This window comes from Phragmites australis, chromosome 15 (genome assembly GCF_958298935.1).
Source record: "Phragmites australis chromosome 15, lpPhrAust1.1, whole genome shotgun sequence".
Taxonomy (NCBI): domain Eukaryota; kingdom Viridiplantae; phylum Streptophyta; class Magnoliopsida; order Poales; family Poaceae; genus Phragmites; species Phragmites australis.
Window position 1 is genome coordinate 25,524,306 of NC_084935.1, and position 20,751 is coordinate 25,545,056.

General features: G+C 41.3%; 1 pseudogene; it reads right to left on the reverse strand.

Moving 5' to 3' along the window:
• Positions 1 to 315: 315 nt before the first annotated feature.
• LOC133892236 (tRNA ligase 1-like) lies at positions 316 to 19,838 on the reverse strand (annotated as a pseudogene).
• Positions 19,839 to 20,751: the final 913 nt, after the last annotated feature.

Here is a 20,751-nt window from a genome sequence, read left to right on the forward strand (position 1 = left end):
CCGGTGGATTTTACAGCTTCGGCTGAACCATCGTCGTTCCAAACCACGGCATCTGAAAATGATTTGAATTTCGCGTGGCTCAATTAAACAAAAGCCAACAGAAACGGGGAGTAATACGCCAGAACACTGCTAGTAGCAACAATACTCGACGCCTCTTGTATCAATTTTGTACTAAATGGAATGTTGCACTTTTTCAAATATGACAAAATAGAAATACCATAATCTCGATCTACCCTATAATCCCTCAAAATTTTATGTGGCATGAGAATCGACGAATTTACAAGTTATTGCCACGATCAGCTGTTAATGTAAAAGGACACCAGCAACCGACGATTCCTGATTCTATGTTCACCTCTGCACCTCCAGATTATAAAACCAAGATGAGAAATCAGTAGAAGTCCAGCACCCCAGATACGGTGATAGGAGGATCAATTGGCACCCGTTTCGCTTTTCCTTCCAAAGCCAACTGCGGTAGGTTGTTCGCTTCCTTCGCTGCAACGCCTGGGGCTGTCCATAGAGTAGTATGTGGCCACTCGTTTCTGGACTTTATCTGCTCACCATTTACCGATCCGATCTGTGCCTCGAGAGCGGCCATCTTGTCAGTATAGAACAAGGCGTTGAACAACAAAGGGACTTCCTGGTTCCGGTAGATGCCGGAGCTTGCAACTGCAGCCACACCATGGCCTCTTTTGTGGGCGAGGGTGACGTGAGCCTTGTTTAGGTTATCCTCCAGTTTTATGTTGTTGAGGAAACTGTTGACATCAGTGTCTTTCTCTGCTACCTATAACAGTAATGCAATGTACAACAAGTGTTAAAATTATAGCAATGTCATCATAAAGACAAACCTAGTGGTACAGTACATGCCTACAACTGGGAAGGATTCCAGCAAACATGTAAGGCGAGCCCTTAAGTGCAAATTTGAAACTACCTTTTCTTAGACTGAGCTGAGCATACGGTTCTTACCTTACAGAGAAGGCCCACTATATCAGCTGGGGTTAATCTAACAGCAGCAAAATTGATATTGCCAAACTTCCGCTTTGCAGTATTGGGTGTTTTGAGATCACCTTTTGCAACAGCTTTTAACTGTTCCAGTACTTCTTTCATGGCTACGTCAAACGGAACCTACAAGAGTTTAGATAATATTAAACACAAGAACTGCATCATCATTCTGTGTGAAGTTGTATTATTATAGCAAGCAGTCTTTCATGGTTTCAGTATGCAGGATTAGAATTAGTGTAGAGCAGACACATGGACATTGCATAGTGTCTCTTTGTTGCTACTGCTAAATCAGAGATAAAAGTAAATCTTAGCATTAATATGGTGCTGCCATTCCCACAGATTATAATGTAGAGCCAGTTTTGAGGATTGATCTGCCGGTAACTTCTTTTGGCTAAGCTTAAAGTATTCTTTTAATGTTGATTTATGGCAATGGTGGAGGTAGGTGCAAGGTGTAGGATCGATTGACCTAACAGCCTTTTCAATAAACCCCCAGATCCTTGTTGGTATTCTCATATAAATCAATTATCAATTAAAGTATAAAGAAATGACCCACACTAAATTTGTAGACTTGTAGTTGCCCCACAGGGTTAAGATGCTACTGTCTACATTCAACAATCATTATGATTCCTGAGCAGGATACATATGTTGAATGATAAATAAATGAAATACAATTACCTGAATGGAGTTAAGATAATTAGCATTCCCAAACAAGATCACACGCAACCTTTGCTCCTACTGTGTCCATTCTTTAGCATATGAACCTTTTGATGGCTCCGCTCTGATTTGACATTGTTTTGTAAAAATCAGCAAGTATATAAAGACACGTGAATTTAAAAATGCAGAACTGGTTCTGTGATTCTATCAACATTATCAGATGAAGTAACACTATAAATGACATTAACTGTTTCTTTTGGGGGGGGGGGGGGGGTGATTGTGGACAACATGTCAAATTACGAAGTGCTATGGTACAAAGGCATTCTTTTTCATACACAACCTATTGTGAGATATGTTGCCTACATACTCAGATAAGGCTGGGATGAATTAACAGTTCCATACCTTCCGTGTCTGTTCTGATGCAGTCTGAACAAGTTAATCCCCTCATCTAAGATAGCTTTCACATCACCAGGCAATGGAGCTCTGAGATCAGCAAAAAAATTGAGTACTAGTTTAGTGGAAAGTCACCTCATCATGATTTTCTGTTGCTTCCACACAATATGGAATGCTGTCATTTTTCTTGGAAATAACTAAATAAGTGTATTGAACATTCATCTTCCTAAATAGTTTCTCTAGTTGCATAGCTAACTCTGGGTATTTCCTTAAAACAAGGGGAGAGAAACAATATAAGAAAATACTCCTACCTATCCGGCTTCAGGAGAGGCATCTTAACCAGGGAGCCAAAACGCTCATGCAGTTCATTTTCAAATTCTCTTCGACTCTGAAATTGTGAGTATTGGTAATTTGGTATATTCAAGGAGATGAAAAAAGTTTTTCATTAGATATACATACCTTGCCATCATACAAGTGGTAAAACATTAGCAATACATAACCAGCATTAGGCGATGCCTTGTCCAGATTTCCCTTTTGAATTATAAAATGTCAGGCATTTCACAATATATAAAAGTGACTGTTACATATTTGCAAGAGTAAATATGGACTGCACACCGGATGATCGACCCATTGGAGGAGACACACTACATGAAAACAGCAAGAGCTTCAAGAGAAAATGGATTTGAATCGGTGCCTGCAAAATCAAGGAACCAGAAGGAAAGTTACATGATGAACTTAATGGTGCAGGAAAATAAGGGTCAAAGATGAAAGTGTTCTTTTAGAATCCTCAAAATCTCCTTAGATGACACACACACACACACAAACATATACATATAACCTAATGCCCTATTGGAGTACGCTAAAATAGGTCTTTGTACAATATACTCTCAAATTAGTGTGCCACTCAAGAGGTTTTCAAGACCATAGGATCCGTAAATTGGAAGCTTCAGATAATCACATAGGTGTGATATGTTGCATTTCTATCACAAATTCAAACTGCAGCAGGATCACCATTAATGATCATATGTCTGAGTTAATAGTGAAAGTGAACGAAAAAAAGAAGACAAGAGACAAGGGAGCGAAAATAATGAACCACATAGGCTACCTTCAGAGTCAGGAATCACAGGAACAGCAGCCGCCTTTGTGGTATGACACATATCCTCAATCTGGAAAAAATGATTTATCAATTCTATCTGTACAGTTAAACTAATCATAAAGCAGAAACAGAGAGAATGCAAAATTGTTTGCCATGATTGATCTTATGATGGCAATCTTGCCTGCCTCCACACTTCTTCATTTGGTGCATTTTTGTCAGCAAGGGTTATTCTAGCTGGTTTCTTTTTTCACGCATCAGCAACCTTGTGCCAGTATCTTCCTGTAATCACAGTTAACAAAACAGTCCAATTAGACTCACTCTAGAAGCCTAACCAATTTATTGTGATATATAAGTTTGACTAAAAATACAGGACCTAAAACCAGGAACAAAATTTTAAAGAACAGACATAGATGTATAGTTTATGCAGCAACCTGCCAAACAAAACATATATTGATGTACAGTTGTACGCAGCTCAGCAGCTCAAAGAAATGCCATATGATATCACTACATTGATTACTCTTCAGCATATTTTTTTTGCAAATTGCCTCTTTAGCAGGTATCCATCATACTTGTTTGAATAGGACAGCTTTTCCCGTGAGAAAAGAGCATAGTCCTATTTCGGCCCTCCAAGTTTAAAACCTGGTTTTTTATTTGTGGCCAAAAGAACACCACCCAGCCCATGCTCCACAAATCAGTGAAATCATATTTGAACTTAAGTTTGAGGGTATTTGGCCACTCAAAATGTTCAGTTCCAAAAACAGAACTTTGTATCAGAATTGAAGGACACAGATTTATTTTTTATTTTTTTACTCTAACACGCATGAGATCTACGTGCCTTTGAATTAAGATAGAAGAATCCGGACCCATACAAAGCCTCAAGAGGCCAAAAGAGAGAGAAAGAAAAGGAAGAACAAACCAAATTACAAAAAACACAAACACAGAGGGAGACTAGGACTACAAGGGGCAGGAGGTCCCATGATCAGCACCACCTAACCACGCCACAAAGCACCAAGCCTCCTTGCTCCTGCTCTGGTCCAAAGCTGCACCTCTGCCGAGATTTCTTGCAAAACAAACTCCACCCTCGGGGCGGCTCCATTAAAGACACAATTGTTGCGATGCTTCCATAGCCACCAAGCTCCCAAAATTATCAGGGAATTGAAACCCTTACCCCGCTCTTTGCCCGCCCTATGTTGAGCCCTGCGCCACCAATTAGAGAAGACGAGGTCCGAATAGGAAGGCACGAGCTGCTGCAATCCAACCATATTAAGGAGCCTGAACCATAACTCCCTTGCGAAGACACATGAGCAAAGAATGTGTTGTATAGTTTCCTCCTCCTGATCGCAAAACGGGCAGCTTGTCGGATGAGGCATCCCACAACGCGCTAACCGATCCACCGTCCCGCAGCGATTGAGGATCGCTAACCAGAGGAAGAACTTACAACGGCGCGGTGCCCATGATTTCCAGAGTCTCTTCCATGGTTCAAAATATGTGCTCCCAGTGAAAAAAGCTAAATAAGCTGACTTTGTAGAGAAGCGGCCGGAAGAAACATGCTTCCAAATATGCTGATCAGCCTCTCCTGGAATGAGTTCAAAGCCTTGAAGAGTGTCCCAGACCTGGAAGAATTGGATAAGAGCCGCCATGGACAGACCCCCTTTGATGTCCCTCACCCAAGAGCGATCATGCAGCGCCTGCTCAACCGTGCGCTGCTCCAGAGATTTCTTCGGAATAAAAGCAGCAAGGGCAGGAGCCAAATCTTGAATAGACTTTCCATGGATCCAACAATCAGACCAAAACAAAGTGGTCGAGCCATTGCCAACCAAAGACGTGACAAAGATTGCGAATAAGGCTTTGACGTTGGAGTGTACTGGCAAGTCAAGACCAGACCAAGGACGATCCGGATCAGTTTTTCTAAGCCAGAGACACCTCGTACGGAGAGCCCACCCAAGAATTTGGAGGTTGGGAATGCCAAGTCCGCCCAGCTCCAGGGGACGACAATCTCGCTGCCAAGCCATCGCACAATTTCCCCCATTAGCTTCCTTGCGACCCTTCCAAAGAAAACCATGTCACATTTTATCAATTGCCTTAGTTGCCCACTTAGGAATGCCCAGAGCAATAAGATGGTGTATGCGGATGGCGGTGAGAACTGAACTGACAAGCGTTGCATGACCGGCCTTTGTCATTAGGACAGCTTTCCAACCTGGGATACAATCGGCAATTTTGTCCAGCAAAGGAAGGAGGTCGGCTTTTGTCAATTTTTTGACCGATACAGGAAGCCCAAGATACTTTCAAGGAAATGAAGCGACTTCACATAGGACTGCAGCAGTAACTTCATCGATATCCTGCTCACAACAACTGATGGGGAGCACTGAACACTTCTGCACATTTGTTCTCAGCCCCGAGGCCTCACCAAACACCTCCAGAATGCTCATCACGAGACCCAGCTCAGCCGCATTGGGGCGGAGAAATAGTGCCACATCATCCACATACATGGAAACCCGATGACTGAGAGGTCTAAATGCCAATGGCTGAAACAAACCCTCCTCACTGGCCTTAACTATCATGGCATTCAGAACATCCATCACTGTGATAAAAACCATTGGAGATAGAGGATCCCCTTGACGGAGGCCTCGCCGATGATGAATGACCTCTCCGGGTTCGCCATTCAGAAGAACCCTAGTGCTGGAGGTAAAAAGAAGAGCACACAAAAGATTGCACCAATTTCGACCAAAGCCAAGATGAGTCAATACCTCAAGTAAGAAGGGCCATGATACGGAATCAAAGGCCTTGGAGTTGTCCAATTTCATCAATATCCTTGGCATTTTTTTGACGATGTAAGAATTTCGCTGTTTGTTGAACGAGCAGAAAATTATCATGAATAGACCTCCCACGCACAAAAGCGCTTTGATTTGGCGACACAATTGTGCCCAGCTTCGGGGCAAGACGATTTGCCATAAGCTTTGCCACAAGCTTGGCAAAGCTATGGATAAGGCTTATAGGCCTATAGTCCTTCACATGAATCGCCTCCGCAGATTTGGGAATCAAAGTGATGAATGCTGAGTTTAGAAGGCCCAAATGCCGCCAATCACCTTGCTGTAGTGAGCGAAGAGCACATAGCAGATCAATCTTGATGATAGGCAAACAAATCGGAAAGAACCTGCCGGTATAACCATCCGGACCCGGCGCCTTATCCGGCGGGAGCTGCTGAATTGTGGACCACACTTCCTCCTCAGAAAACTGATCATTCAAAGATGAGAAAACAACAGCCGGCTGGTAAAATTCAGCAAGATTAAGAGTGTGTGACCGAGGAGCAGCAGTGCCCAGCAAGCCACTATAAAAATCAAACACAGCCTGATGTTTTTCCTCTTGGGATGTAACTATACGGTCATCAACTTGAAGCCTGGCAATGAAGTTTTTCCGCTTGCGATATCGTGCATGAAGATGAAAAAGAGTTGTGTTGGCATCACCCTCCTTTAGCCATCCGATGCGCGAGCGCAGACGAGCGATGGTGCGGTCAAGAGAAGCCAAACCCAAGCAATGCAACTTGAGCTTGCGTCGCAGCCAGTCCTCAACGGTTGAGAGAGCACGACCATCTTGAGCAATCTCAAGTCGATGAAGAACCTCCTTAGCAAGCTGCAATTGAGTTTTGATGTGACCAACTTTTTTGGAACTCCAAGATTGCAGCACCTTGGCAAGGCGTTTCAGCTTAACCGAAAATACTTTCAAAGGGCAAATAGTGTCAACCTGCTATGCCCAAGATGCCTCCACGACATCCTGAAAACCCACCATTTTCGGCCAAAAACTCTCGAAATGGAAACGACGCTTTCCATGAACATTATCTCGGAGGCCAACCATCAAGGGACAGTGGTCCGACGCCGCCGAAGCAAGGCTGTAAAGCAAACTATCCGGAAACATGAGCTCCCAATCCACGGTGCAAAAGACGCGGTCGAGACGCACAAGAGTAGGTGACTCTCATTAGACCACGTATAACGCCGCCCAAGGAGATTCAGCTCCTTGAGCTCAACATCATTTAATAATCTTCAGAAACGACCCATCATAGCTCTATCCAGGTTGGAATTGTTCTTGTCCTCCGACTGGTAGATGAGATTAAAGTCCCCCGCGACTGCCCACGGACCAGGATAGCCAGCTCGCACATCCCTCAGTTCCTGCAAAAAGGTGGTCTTCTCATTGTCCCTTGAAGGCCCATACACTCCAGTTAGCCACCAATCTTGGCTATCATTCCCAGCGAACAACACCGAGGCAGAGAAAGAATCAACCCGAGTAGATAACGCCCTGCAGACTGCTCCCTTCCAAGCCAGTAAAATCCCTCCTCTAGTACCATCGGCCGGGCGAAACACAAACTGATTAAAATCCGAACCAAGCAAAGAGGCAATGAGGAAAGGAGTAAAGGACGCCAATTTGGTCTCTTGGAGACAAACAATATCCAGTCTACTAGAATCCACCATATCCCTCACTGAGTCACATCTCGCCTTCTTGTTGAGGCCTCTCACATTCCAAACAAAGATCTTTGAGACTTCCATTGAAAAACCAGTATAAAGAAACGATCGCACAAGGGAAAGAACACACTAGCACACTGCCGAGATCAGCTCCACCGACGGAGCGCGATCATAGTTGCAAGATGAGAATCTCTTACAAATATATAGTTGCAACTTAAGTTTATACCAATTGTGGAGATATAGGAAGCAAGTCAGCAACCAAAAACGAAACGTCACTAGGCACTAGCATAATGGACAACTATTGTTCTTGAAGATAGAAAATCTCAGTCAAATCAAGGCTTTCTCGGTTACTACAGTACAACAGGATGATAAATACAATATCTTGGCAGGAATGAAGCACACATCGGTTCCTCCATAATCATTGTGAACAATAGGATGGTCCTAACAAAGGCACAAAAGCAGGTGAAGGACTACATGCTGGCTGAATTAGTTAATTTGTATGTCTCTGTAAGCACACATAAACTAAATTACACCTACATAATGCACATTTTATTTTGTGCTCAGGATAACAAAGAACAACATGGCCCTCCACTACTCATTGAAGCCATGTTTTACTCCAATGAATAAAGCAACCAAATAACATTAAATAATATCTAAAATGTTCCATACCTTTAATAAGATCTCCCATCAAGCTATGAACAGGGCGATTATCACCAAGGCCACCAGGCACATTTAATATTTCCTTACATAGAACCAACTTTGCACAACCGGTACACCTGAAAGAAGAATAATCATGTGGAGAGTTAAAGAACATAATGAGAATTAGGAATCCAAAAAACTTTCTATATAAACGACAGAATTTGAGAGAACTATTTATTAATACTATTCACTAATACTATTACTAGTAATACTATTATTGCTATTACTAATTACTTTTTTTTACCTCTCTACCTTTTTATCCTTTTCTTTTTGTGGCTCTTGTCGGGTTTCATTTCTAACCTACATAACTTGTTTGGGACTGAAAGGTTTGCTGTTCTTGTTGTTTTAAGTATGAACAAGATGAAGATTAATAAAGAAACTACTAGTAATTAAAGTCTAAAGCCGGAGAACCGAGCAATAGCTCAGTTGGTAGAGCCTCCAGTTGAGAGGCCGCCCACCCGAGCTCGAACCCGGGTGTTCGCAGGTCGTGAGTACCTCCCTAAAGAGTTTGGTACTCCCCTCTTAAGACAAAGCCAGAGGGACGTCTTTTCCTCGTAGTCGAGTTTTTTAAAGTCTAAAGCCACTGCGGAAGTTGGATTCCAAGGTGAGAATGTGATTGGCATGCAAAGTATAATAACATTCCCTACTTTGCTATGGGAAAGGCACACTTAAGTGACTTGAAATGAAATTGTATTACTTGTATTACTTAATTGCACTTTCATAAAGAATTTTTCACACAGGTTATGCATTTGACATGGACATTGTTGTGAAATGGAAGCGACAGATATATAGACAAGGTTATGCATTTGACATGGACACAGTGGTCAAATGGAAGCGAGTCAGCGACAGATATGACCAGTAGGCAGCTGTAGTACCATTAGTAGTGGACCACACACTCTCAGTGACATGGGAAGGGTGGACAAACAAAGAAATAAAATGGACCAATAAAATACCTACAATACAGAATAGCGAGTACCATGTATGTTAAAAAATGGCAAATGGGACTGCTTTTCATCAGGGAGAATCCAACAAAATGGTAATACCCATGCACCATTAAAGTAGGCTAAGAATCTGCCTAGCTAGACTTACAATATCACACCACCAATCTTAGGGCATGTTTGGTCTAAGCATGAGTTTAGGCCCATGGGGGTTTTGTAAACTTAAGCCGAAACCAAAGCACAGATCAGGCTTAACTATTGCCTATCCACTGAGAAGCTGCCTATACTGACATAATTTTTGTGGATTACTTAGTTTATCTGGTACAGAAGCTATAAGCTCTAGGCTAATATTCAAGAAGTGAAACCAAGTGGACTCTAGATCTTACTAATGTTCAGAGGAATTCAAAAATCTAGAACCAATAAGCTTACCGAGTTCATGGTTCCTTAAAAAATTAGGTCTCAGCTAACTATTGGTAGTGTACCAGTGTGGCACTGGCACCTCAGTGGTCCGGCTGAAGGTCAAGGTTTGATACCCACAAACCAGTGAAATAATAAATTTCTTCATCCTTTTTAATATTGGTCACTGAAAAAAATATACCCAGTATCTCAGTTCTTCTAACGATTCAAAACAAATCAAAAGTTGTTAAACATATATCTTGGAATCTGTTGGCAGTTATTTTACCCGGAAAGAAAACAATAAGGCCCTCCATTTTGGGAACCACATCAACAGACGTTGAGGTAGGACTTGAAGGTGCCACCCCACGTTGTGACTGAAGATCACCCTCTTCATCTCTCTCTGCATCAAGTATGGCCAAGAAATTTTCTGTTTGAACCAAGTTACCAGCAGCCCCAATCAAAGCCTGGTTTGCGGGGCTGCGTTTAGCGTATTGTTCAAGGAAAGGCTCTGCTTCAGTAAGATACGTCGAGGAAGAGAGTGGCTTATTCTCATACTTCCTTCTAATGTAGACAGCCCTGCAATGGGTAAACCAATTAAATTAAACAAAGGTACATACACACTTTAATAAGAGAAAGAAGGTAGTAGTTATATACCATTCATCCAACATTTTGCTAAGCTCTTTCTGTTTCCCTGCCAATGTTCCCCAGTTCTTCATTTGCTTATCAACACATATAAGGACATTAATGTCAGAGATGTCATAGTTTCTATTCAAACAATACAACAGCACCGAAGACCAACTGCAGTAGCATACAATTTACAAATCAAACTACATTACAATTATATATAGTCAAGCATAACTTCTTTCAATACAACAGAATCAACACTAACTACAGTAGTACAGAATTTACAACACAATTACTTTACAACTATAAGATTAAAATATCAAGAATCAAATTATCGTGTGATGAAGACAAGAACTTGAATACCAGAAAAGGCTATCCTACATTTGCATGGCTACACTTTACTTGGCATTGCCCATTAATACACTATCAACTTGGTAGAGGTCTAGAGGATGCATTAGCACTGTTTTTCCAATGTTACATAAATTATGGAGACATCTTAACTGAGCAGTAGTATCAGAAAGTAGCAAACTAAAGATGTTCTCGTTTCAATTATTCATTGATTACCCAAAAAGATGTTCTCGTTTCAATTATTCATTGATTACCCAATCTGTTGCAGAAAATATAACTTAGCATACCTTAGATAATAAGTTTTATAAGCAGATGGCCCATCTTTGAAAAGGGTGGATAGACCGTTACGAATTAAAAATGTCCGTAACTGTCAAATAGCATAAAAAGAGAATTGTTAGAGGATATATTCAGCAGGCAACAAAGTTTCTATAGTTTTAGTCCTCTTCCACGTTCAAGAATAAAATCGCTTCAAAGGGAAAGCAAGTTCATACACAAATGCCAAAAGTAGATTAGATGGCAATAACAGGAATAGTGCAACCATAAGCATACCAGTAACATTTCAAAATTTAATTTAAAAGCACACAAAAATTAATGTGAATCCAGAGTAACCAATGCTGGTAGTGGTACCTCAAGAAGTGACCAATGAACACCTAAAAGAAAGCTGTAAACATTGATAAAGAAGTACCTTATATGTCAGGAATTTAAGTTTAACCATTAGATTTTAATCCTCATCAGCCAGACCCTCCACAGCTGATGAATTTGAATCCAAGGCACCATTGATATTTCTCAGTAAAGTGTCTCCATCTTTGGACAGATCAGCTGCCATCTTGTTGTTCACCTTGAACAGGTTTACATCAACAAAGAAACCTAACCATGGAATACAGGTCAGTCAAAGGCACCTTATTTCATGTATGAATTGCATGAACAAAGAACTTCTCATCTTGACAGGCAAGGGAATTCTGACTAAGAGAGGGTTCAGCTTACCTCTATATAGAGGCCACAGCCCTTTGTTTTTTCCTAAAAACAGCAGCATAGATTTAGAGTTAATAAATGAGATAACAAGGCAATATGCATGGCTGACTTCACAAGCTCACCTCATCTCTTGCTGATAACGTCTAAAAACAGAATCACTGTGCACATGGATAACCATCTTGTAATACAAGTTGTCATTTGAAAGAGAATCAATTTTGAGATAATTCCAGTAACATTTGAAAGCTGCTGGGAAATGCCTCTGCTTCATCAAGCGAATCATCTCCTGTAAAAGTCAAGAACTGTATCACCATCTATATATTTATTGCCTCGTTGTTGTAGCAATTTAATTTACAACAAAAGCATGTCTATTACAATCGAGAAATATCTATCTTTGGCCAAGAACCAATAAAAGCTACTAACCTGCAGTTTCTTAGTTGCATAGTCTTTAGGATGTGCTTGCAAAAATTTAGTGACAACTGATTTATCTGCATTTCGAGACTGAGCATCAAGACCACTATTTCCAAACCAATCCGAATGGTCTGGACACATCGAAGCTCCAACATTTTCAAGAAGTGCTTTAATTTGCTGATCACGTAAAATTATAAAGAGGTTATATAGCAAGGTTGAGCCAACATAAAGCTAAGACATATCATGGAGCATCAAATACCACTTGACAACATTAATACCTGCTTTTCATCTAACCTATTAGCGGCACATATTTCTCGTAAACTTGGTCCTAAATCTGAATCAGCTGCATAAGAAAAGAACTTCTGAATGAATGATAAAAAAAGGTGAATACTTACAAGCTCATAACTCAAATGCACCAGAGGTTACTTCTTAGAACATTCTCAAATGCATCAAAAAGTATTCCTATAATGTAAGTATAATGTACCCACATGCCTCCTCAAGGTATACAGACCTCTAATACACATTTCCAAAAGGGAAGGTTCTTCTATTCTTTAGTTTCTTTCCCTGAACCTCAGAGTCTGGCCAAGGGTTCGTGTTTACGGAACTGGCCAACCCAGAGCCAATCCTGCAAACTGGACAGTTCTGAAAAAGCAGCCAATTTGTGATTCTTTCTAGCCAGCACGTAGTTGACTTTTTTTTTTTTGTTGAAGTTTCCTGAAAATAGTATGTTCCTAACCTATCGGAATCATATATGCACATACTCTGTTAAAAGCCATTTACCGCCATGTACAGCAAATCTGCAGTACAGTGATTTTGAGAAAGAAAAGCCTGATTTCCAGAGGGAACCTGGACTCTGCCCTGGTCCATTTTAGGCCTCGATAGGTGGAATTTTTCAGTGATACATTCTTAAAGTGTTATTTTGAGCACAAGTGCAAAATAAACCTTTCATTGAAAATTCACCAAATGAACCATATCCTGAAATCACTGATACGTGGACCTAGATGTCAGTTGGCACCAACTATTGACACCCTGGGAAGCTTATTCTGGGCGCACCCTAAAAGTTCAAGGTCTAAACGTCCTCAGTGAGTTTGCCGCCTGTATGCAATGGGCCAAAGCATAATGAAAAGACAATGATTTTGCCCCTCAAAACTGTTATCACTTAAGAGTCTATCTCTTGCTAAATTAGAAAGAATGAAAATCACATGCCATAAACTATCATACACATAATCAAAGAAGAAAACAAGTATTTTATTGGAAGTATTTTACTTCTCTTGCTTTCTTCCTTTTATTCTGTTCTTTTTCTCCATTTTAAGAATACTACAATTTAATATGAAGAATTTTACTCTCTTTCTTCGGCTGATCATGATGTTCATTTACCATGGCCAGTAACAGGACTAGTACTTCCAAATGGTAAAAATACAAAAATGATATAAAAAAAACCTAGTCTTCTTCGAATGAGAACTATCAGAAGGCATCTTTGTAAAAAAAATTACATTAAAACGGAAACGTTTACGATTGTATTCGCATAAAGCGGAACTTCTTTCTTGCCTATCTTGTATAATCCACTCAAACAATGAGATGTAACATATCAAACTTTTGTTCAGTGGCTTACCTATGTCTAATAGGGGCTGTGGAAAGTTTCTCAAAACTTCTTCCATTTGTGCTGAACTTTCACGACTCACGACACGGGCAACCAGACCTTCAAGAATCTCACCCTGCACTTTTGCATGATCTTTTGACCCTATAACAAAATGAACCTAGTGTGAGTACCCGCTACAGATGGTACTTAGCCAATTTAGGTAGAAAAAGAGGTAAAAGGTACCAGTTTGATTTACAACAGCAGTAATATGGCAATCACTACTCGAGATATTCTTACCTGGTACAGCTATATCAGCTATTTCATCAAGGGCTTTGCAAACAGGCGATGCAGTTCCTTCTTCACATAATGCGTCGTAAGCAGCAAAAAATGAGGTGGCAGATTTCCTGGTGAAAGATGTAATCAGAAAAGTCGAATATCTAACTATGAGGTATATACGTATAAGTAGTATACTGTGTGCATACTTGACAAATCTGGATATTACGAAACCCAATCTGCGGTACCTGATACTCCCAGAATCTAGAAAACGTATACTAGGAAGGTTTCGATTGCTTACCCAACTTGAGAGGATTAGTATTCATAACAGATATATCTACTTAGACGACAAGAAGGATTCTCTATCAACTACGGATGGATAGAAGACGGTACATTATCCCTATATAAGACGGGGACCCAGATCCCCAGGAGAGGCTCTTTTTTTGACCCAGATCTATTATGATAAGAAATAAGCAAGAGATAATTTTGGCAGAAGGCAAGCACAGCAATGAAAGTTGCAGAAACGCCACAAGATTGAAAAATATGAAAGGAGATGTCACAATCAACAATTCTATTAGTAGAAGGTCTTCTGGTCATCTCTAAAGCACCTATACAATGTGTTGTCAGTATTTCACCCTCTATTATTAAGTGAACAATGTACATGTATCTCACACGAAACAAAGCGGCCAAATTCTTTATACTGCATTATTCTGGAGCATAAAGTTATCAAATGGGCACCTTGTGGAAAATAGCCAGACATGGTTCGTAGGTAGGCGCCGTTTCTGACAAAATGCAACCACCTCTGCAGTATAATAGAATTTTGGCTTGCCATGACCCAACTCAAAACAGAACAAATAAAAACATGCATATCAATATTGGTGAAAGTAATGAACTGAAACAAATGCAGCAAGCGACATAAATAGGAAAGTAAAGGCACGTGAAAAGTAGCTCCCTAAATTAATTGCCCTATGGGTACCAGCAGAATCATATCAAGTAGCATTATAAATAGGAAGAATAAGAATTATTCGGTAGCATATATGGAATTTACCCGATAAAGCTATATGAGAGTTGTGACACCATAAAATGGTGAATTTCGTGAGCATAAATGAAAGCCATCTGAAACCAGAATCTCACCCTTTTCTTATTCTTTCAAAAAATATACCAATTGAATTGATAAATATCCATTGTAGAAGCAATTGCATCATATGTCATAGGCTAGAATACACTACCAGTAATGACGACGAACAAAGTACAAGAAGATTACTGATTGATGTAACCAAAAAAAAAAGGACACCATAATCATCTTTAGGCCTCTGTCCATGGTCTCCTAACACAGCTGTCACAAGGTCCATTGAAATGCATATACGGTTTTTCTAGAAGCATGAAACAGGGATAAAATCAGGAATCATACGAAAATTGCAGAGCCAAGAAGCCCTGAAAGTGAAAAGCACAAAGAATACATCAAAACGTGCTTGATGTGTGCTTAATTCCAGCAAACTATGAATCAGAAAGCAAATAAGTAATAAAGCTACAATGATGATTCTTAGTATGCTAGTAATTTAATTACTAGACAATATTAACCATCATTGCGGTGGCTTTAGCACTTATGTTTTCCTTGTTTTTGATCTGCTTTTTTATCTACTTTTTGGAACTGCACGGCAAAATCTTACTGGAACTTGTGAAGATTCCAACAACTAAATAGATCCCACGTGGCAAAACAGCATAGCAAACCTCGATTTGATCCTCTACGTTTCTAAGCTACTTACGAAAGATACCAAATTAACGAGCTATGCTGAATAGAACTACTGATTAGGGCAGGGTTGCGGGGTGTGGTGTTTATATGGGTTCTTGGGCTTGGCTTGATAGTAGGCCGAATGAGTTAGTAGCTCATTTTTCTTTTTTTTTTCTTGATGTTTATATCATTTATACCTGGATCGTCTTGAAAACTCAAAAACCCGGATAAGACATCGACCTAGGTCATGGTTCTGGATAAATTAGGGTCATATTCTGCATCGTTAATTTATTGTCCCGAAGAGGTATACCCTCTCATATCACATTTTTGTATATGTCGACCCACATCCCTCAACCTCGTTTCTCGACCCAATCGATCCAAATTTGTAGTGACTATGAACCAGATCACCAGTGGAATAGCTGCAGCAAGCAAGAAGCATCGTACATACATGAATCCAGGACGAACCATAAAACACACGGTTCATATCATCATGGTACGCACCAAGAGCGAACCGCACCCTTCGTCTCAGGTGAACAATATGATGGAGGGGTCGCAGCAACACTCGTCGATCAAGCAGCAGCAGCAGCAACACAGTGCCGCAAGCTGCGCTTTAATTTGTCTGACCATGACAACACCGACACCTTAGGCGATGAGAGATAAAACTACAAATTGGTCGACGCGCAAGCACGACAGGCAGTTCAGGTATAACGAACAGAAGGTCTAAATTCTGAACAGTGATGAAAACGAACAGATGGTCAGTGATCTTGTGCTGCTGGACAACCATCGGATAGGGAACCTGTTGTCAACAAGCAGGGGCCGGCAATACCTCGGCCAGCAGGTGCACCTCAGGATAAATTACAGACGGAGAGGCAGAACTTCTAGTGATCCAACCAATTTCAAGCCATAAGAAGTTGAACCGAACAAAAACTAGGTTGGAGTAACATGGTGCATTTTCAATTGCAATGTTTTAATATTGTCTTATCATAATAATCATGAACACCAATAAGTACTGACGAAAAGAACCATATTCGTTCATGACTCTGATTGCAAGCTGACAAGCCCAAGAAAGCTTGACGTCGACTATCAAGCTACCGGCTTAAGGCCAACAGAACAACACGAGCAGGAAAATCACAGAATCTAAAAGAGTTACTCCACCACAAAACCCGCTTACTCCATCTGTGATTACCACTAGACACTTCCTTCTTGATTTATCAGAAGACCTTCACTAGCAAACTAGAGTTTTTTCATGCACTTGAAGCACCAGCCCTTGGGACCTCACATGTAGAGGTCACTTCCAGTGCTGCAGAAAACACAAGTTTCAAAAACCACATCAACTTTTCTTTTTGTTTTTGTTTTTTTGAAACAACGGTGAGAGGCCGGCCAATTTTATTAGACAAGGAATAAAATAAGAGTTTGGGAAAACAAAAGGAAGGAAAAAAGCCCAACTGCCCGGTCAGGGACGTAGGAACATAGCAAACAACTCGGCATGAGCAAAACAGGGTAGAGGAAAAGAAGGAACTACTAAATGACACCTATAGTTAACAGGTATTCATAGGTCTCTTCTTTGATCATGTGAACCACTTCAAGTGCCATGTTACTTGAGTTTTGGAAGATCCTTGAATTTCTCTCCTTCCAAATGTTCCACCAAAAAACAAAAACGAGTCCGTCAAATTGGCTTCTCAATTGTTTGAAGATCTTTTTTGCTGCCACGCGCCACCATCCAAAAAGGTGTGATATCGATCCACTGTTGGAATGATGTGTAGTTGCAGCCAAATTTGAAGGTGTGGCCACACTCTCTCATGAAAACGCAGTCTTTGCAAAGGTGTGTCAGCATCTCATTTTCTGGATCACATAATCGGTAGGCCTGGTCATGGGGCCATCCTCTTTTGACCAAGTTGTCTGCTGTTAGGATCTTGTTTTGCAGGAGAAGCCATGTGAACGTTTTGCATTCGGTTGTACTTTGGCCTTCCAGATTGCACTCATGCTGTGTTTCATCATTGTGCCGTGGAATTGCACTTTGTATGCACTTGGCCATGTATTGCTCATTTGTTGTCCACGCCACGTGATCCTGTAAGGCTCATCTTGTGTGAGTTGGATGTGTTTGATCTTGTCCCAGAGATCCACTAATTGTAGCAACTCTTCCTGTGTTGTAATATTCTCTAGGTATGCCAGTCATTGATGGTTATGAAGCCCTTGGTTGACCTGAAAAATCTTTCTCTTTGATTTGGCGAAGATCAATGGAGCAATGTTTCTTGGTGCTTGTCCATTTATCCAGCTCGAGTGCCAAAGTTCAGCTTTCTTCCTATTACGCACTGAAACAATAGAGGATGCATTGAACAGATCTTTGTCAGTTGATCACATGGCAATGGAAGCCCCTTCCATGGTCGATCATCATCCTGCCATTGAAACTAGAGCCATCAGAGGCGAAGAGCTCATGCAAATATCTGTAGATTAGTGATTCCTGGGCCTCCCTTTTCCTTTGGTTTGGTTGCTGTCGGCTAATTAACCAAGCAATGGCTGCCACACCTTATCTGGCTCCTCTCCATTCCAAAGGAAACTTCATCGTATGCGATCAATCTTTTTTTAGCCATTTTTTAGAGGTAGAACCGTGAGTTGGTAAGTAGTTTGCAATGACAGAATCGTTTTAACCAGCGTCTCACATCCTGCAAGCGAGAAATGCCGTCCTTGCCACCTTGGTAATTTGCTACCCACCTTGTCTATAAGAGGTTGGACGTCTACTCTACGTAAATGTCTCGTGTGAAGTGGGAGGCCCAGATACTTACATGGGAAGACTCCAAATTTTCTGCGGAAGCCAACTAGAATATCCTGCAGGTTGATGCTGTCGCAGCGTACTGGGTAGATCTCCGTTTTTGCCAAGTTTGTTACGAGGTCTGAGCATCTTCCAATTGCAAAAAAAAAAAAAACATACTCTCAGTGAACATTTGTAGCACACCAAAAAAGGGACCAACAAGTTACTTACTACTAACTCCGTTCTCAAATAGATGTCATTCTAGAATACGTGCAGTCAAACATAGAAACTTTGACCACTAATATAAAAAAACTATTAGGATTTGGCATATAATAATAATAGTAGTAAATTTGTCATGAAAAATATTTTAACATCACCTAATTTTTATCAATTTTTACCAAGAGTTAGTTATCAAAAATAATGATTAAACGTACTTGTTGGAGACTGTGTCGACGTTCTAAACGACAAGTAAAAGAGAACAGAGGTAATACCAAACAGCACTAACTTGTTATCCTCCACTAGTTAACAACCACAATACTTGTGCGAAATCTTTGAGAAAATGGAGTCAAACTCTAGAGAAACACCTCCCTTTGTTTAGCACATATGTCCAGACAATTTCAAGAATGGGTCCATAACATGTTTAAGCAAACAAAAATGAGGTAGAGGCGACACCATTTTATAAGACATTGTAAAATTCCACTTCTGAAAACAAAAATTAGGTAGATGTAACCTGTTCTACATAGAGCCTGTAACATTGTCCATATTTTCATGTAACTAACTGAAATATTATTCATTCAATAATATTAGGAAATCAAAGACTAAGCAAAGATGTACCTACATTATAGAAGCTCATGTATGGAACAAAGTCGTCAACACCCCTGGCACTGCCTACTTTCCTGACCCATCCGGACTTTACATCATAAGTGAAAGAACCATCATCTGTCCCCATGTAAACGACACCACCGCCATCCACAAAGCCAGCCGCATCAAGTAAGATCAAGTCGGCACCATCGGGGATCGGCATCTTGAGCTCAAATTACTTTGTTCTGAGCCCATCCTATATCTCTGTCAGGATCAGCCTCTCTCGACCACAAATAGAGTCTGGTCCCCTTCAATGTGATGATTCGCAGCCGAACACCCACTAGTCGTGAGCACAATGCGATCATTTGGCGTAGTTGGTGGGTGAATCACGGTCATTTACAATGTGCCCAGATCATACTTGAGAATACTTTATTTTTGATAATATATCTACTACTTAAAAAATACGTAATGATTATCGCACAGGGCAGAACGCCCTGCCTTTCCCTCTCCCGAGCTGACAGGTGGTCCTCCGCTCTCCCATCCGTACGCATGCATCCTCGTCATCACCAGTGGGCCCCCGCTGGCGCTCCCCTAACCCCCCGATCACACGAGTAAGCGACGCTGGTCCCCTCCCTCCCGCGGGTCCCCCTCCTGCATCCCTCATGCGCCGCACGGGCGTAACTGACATACCTTCGATCCAGATGCCTGTGCCGTCGCCGCCATAGCCCTTGCCCCCGTCGCAGCCGCCGCCGTCCTCTCCCCTCTAGCCGCAGCCACCGCTGTTCCTCCCCTTCCAGCCGTAGCCGCCATCCCCTCCCCACCCTGTCGAGCCCACCACATCTATACATGGAGGCAACGCCTACTCCCACAACGGTACGCTCCTCGATCCCCTCCGATGGTGATGCAGTTTGTTCCAGCCGCAACTCCTCACCGATGAGTGGTGTGGATCCGATTGCTCCGTCGCCGGCACTGTGAATTCTCACGTGCTCATTAGTCTAAGGGTAACAAATGCGAGCCGTCGACCGCTGCCAGGATGGGCGCCGTTGATGCTGCCAAGTGGAAGGATAGGCAAGGTTAGATTTTTTTCTCTGAGATGCCTCTCTAGTGTTTCAAATTTGTTCTGGCATGGTTCCCTTCTCGATTTGTTAGGACCCTCTCCCTCTCTTAGCCGGTAGGTAGACCATCTGGTTTCTCGGTGCTTGTTTCAACTTCTATTCGATGGAATTCTATCCCAAGGTTCCATTCATTCGTGTGAAGGGTTTTGGTCGAATTCATCAAGTCTAACCTCTGATCAGCCCAATCGATGAGATGCAATTGCAAGCATTGGATTCTGAGAGCTGATTAGAGCCAGATTGTGATCTTGACGCAAAATTGTTCCTCATTTGTTTCAAATAAATTGTCTTGGATCAGTGGACGCCAGTTAACAGTTGGCAATTATGTAGTTCTTTAGTCGATTTGGTGAGGAGGGGAGCTGGAAAGATTGAATTTTTATGGTGTCTTGGAGTTGGAAGCTTGTGGAGGAGCAAATCTTGGAGGGGGTGGTGGATTGATTAATGGCTTCAGTTGCAGCTGATTTTGGGGGCAATAACTCCGCAGGAAACTTGTTCATCTGGTGTTTTGTGAAATCAAAGCCATA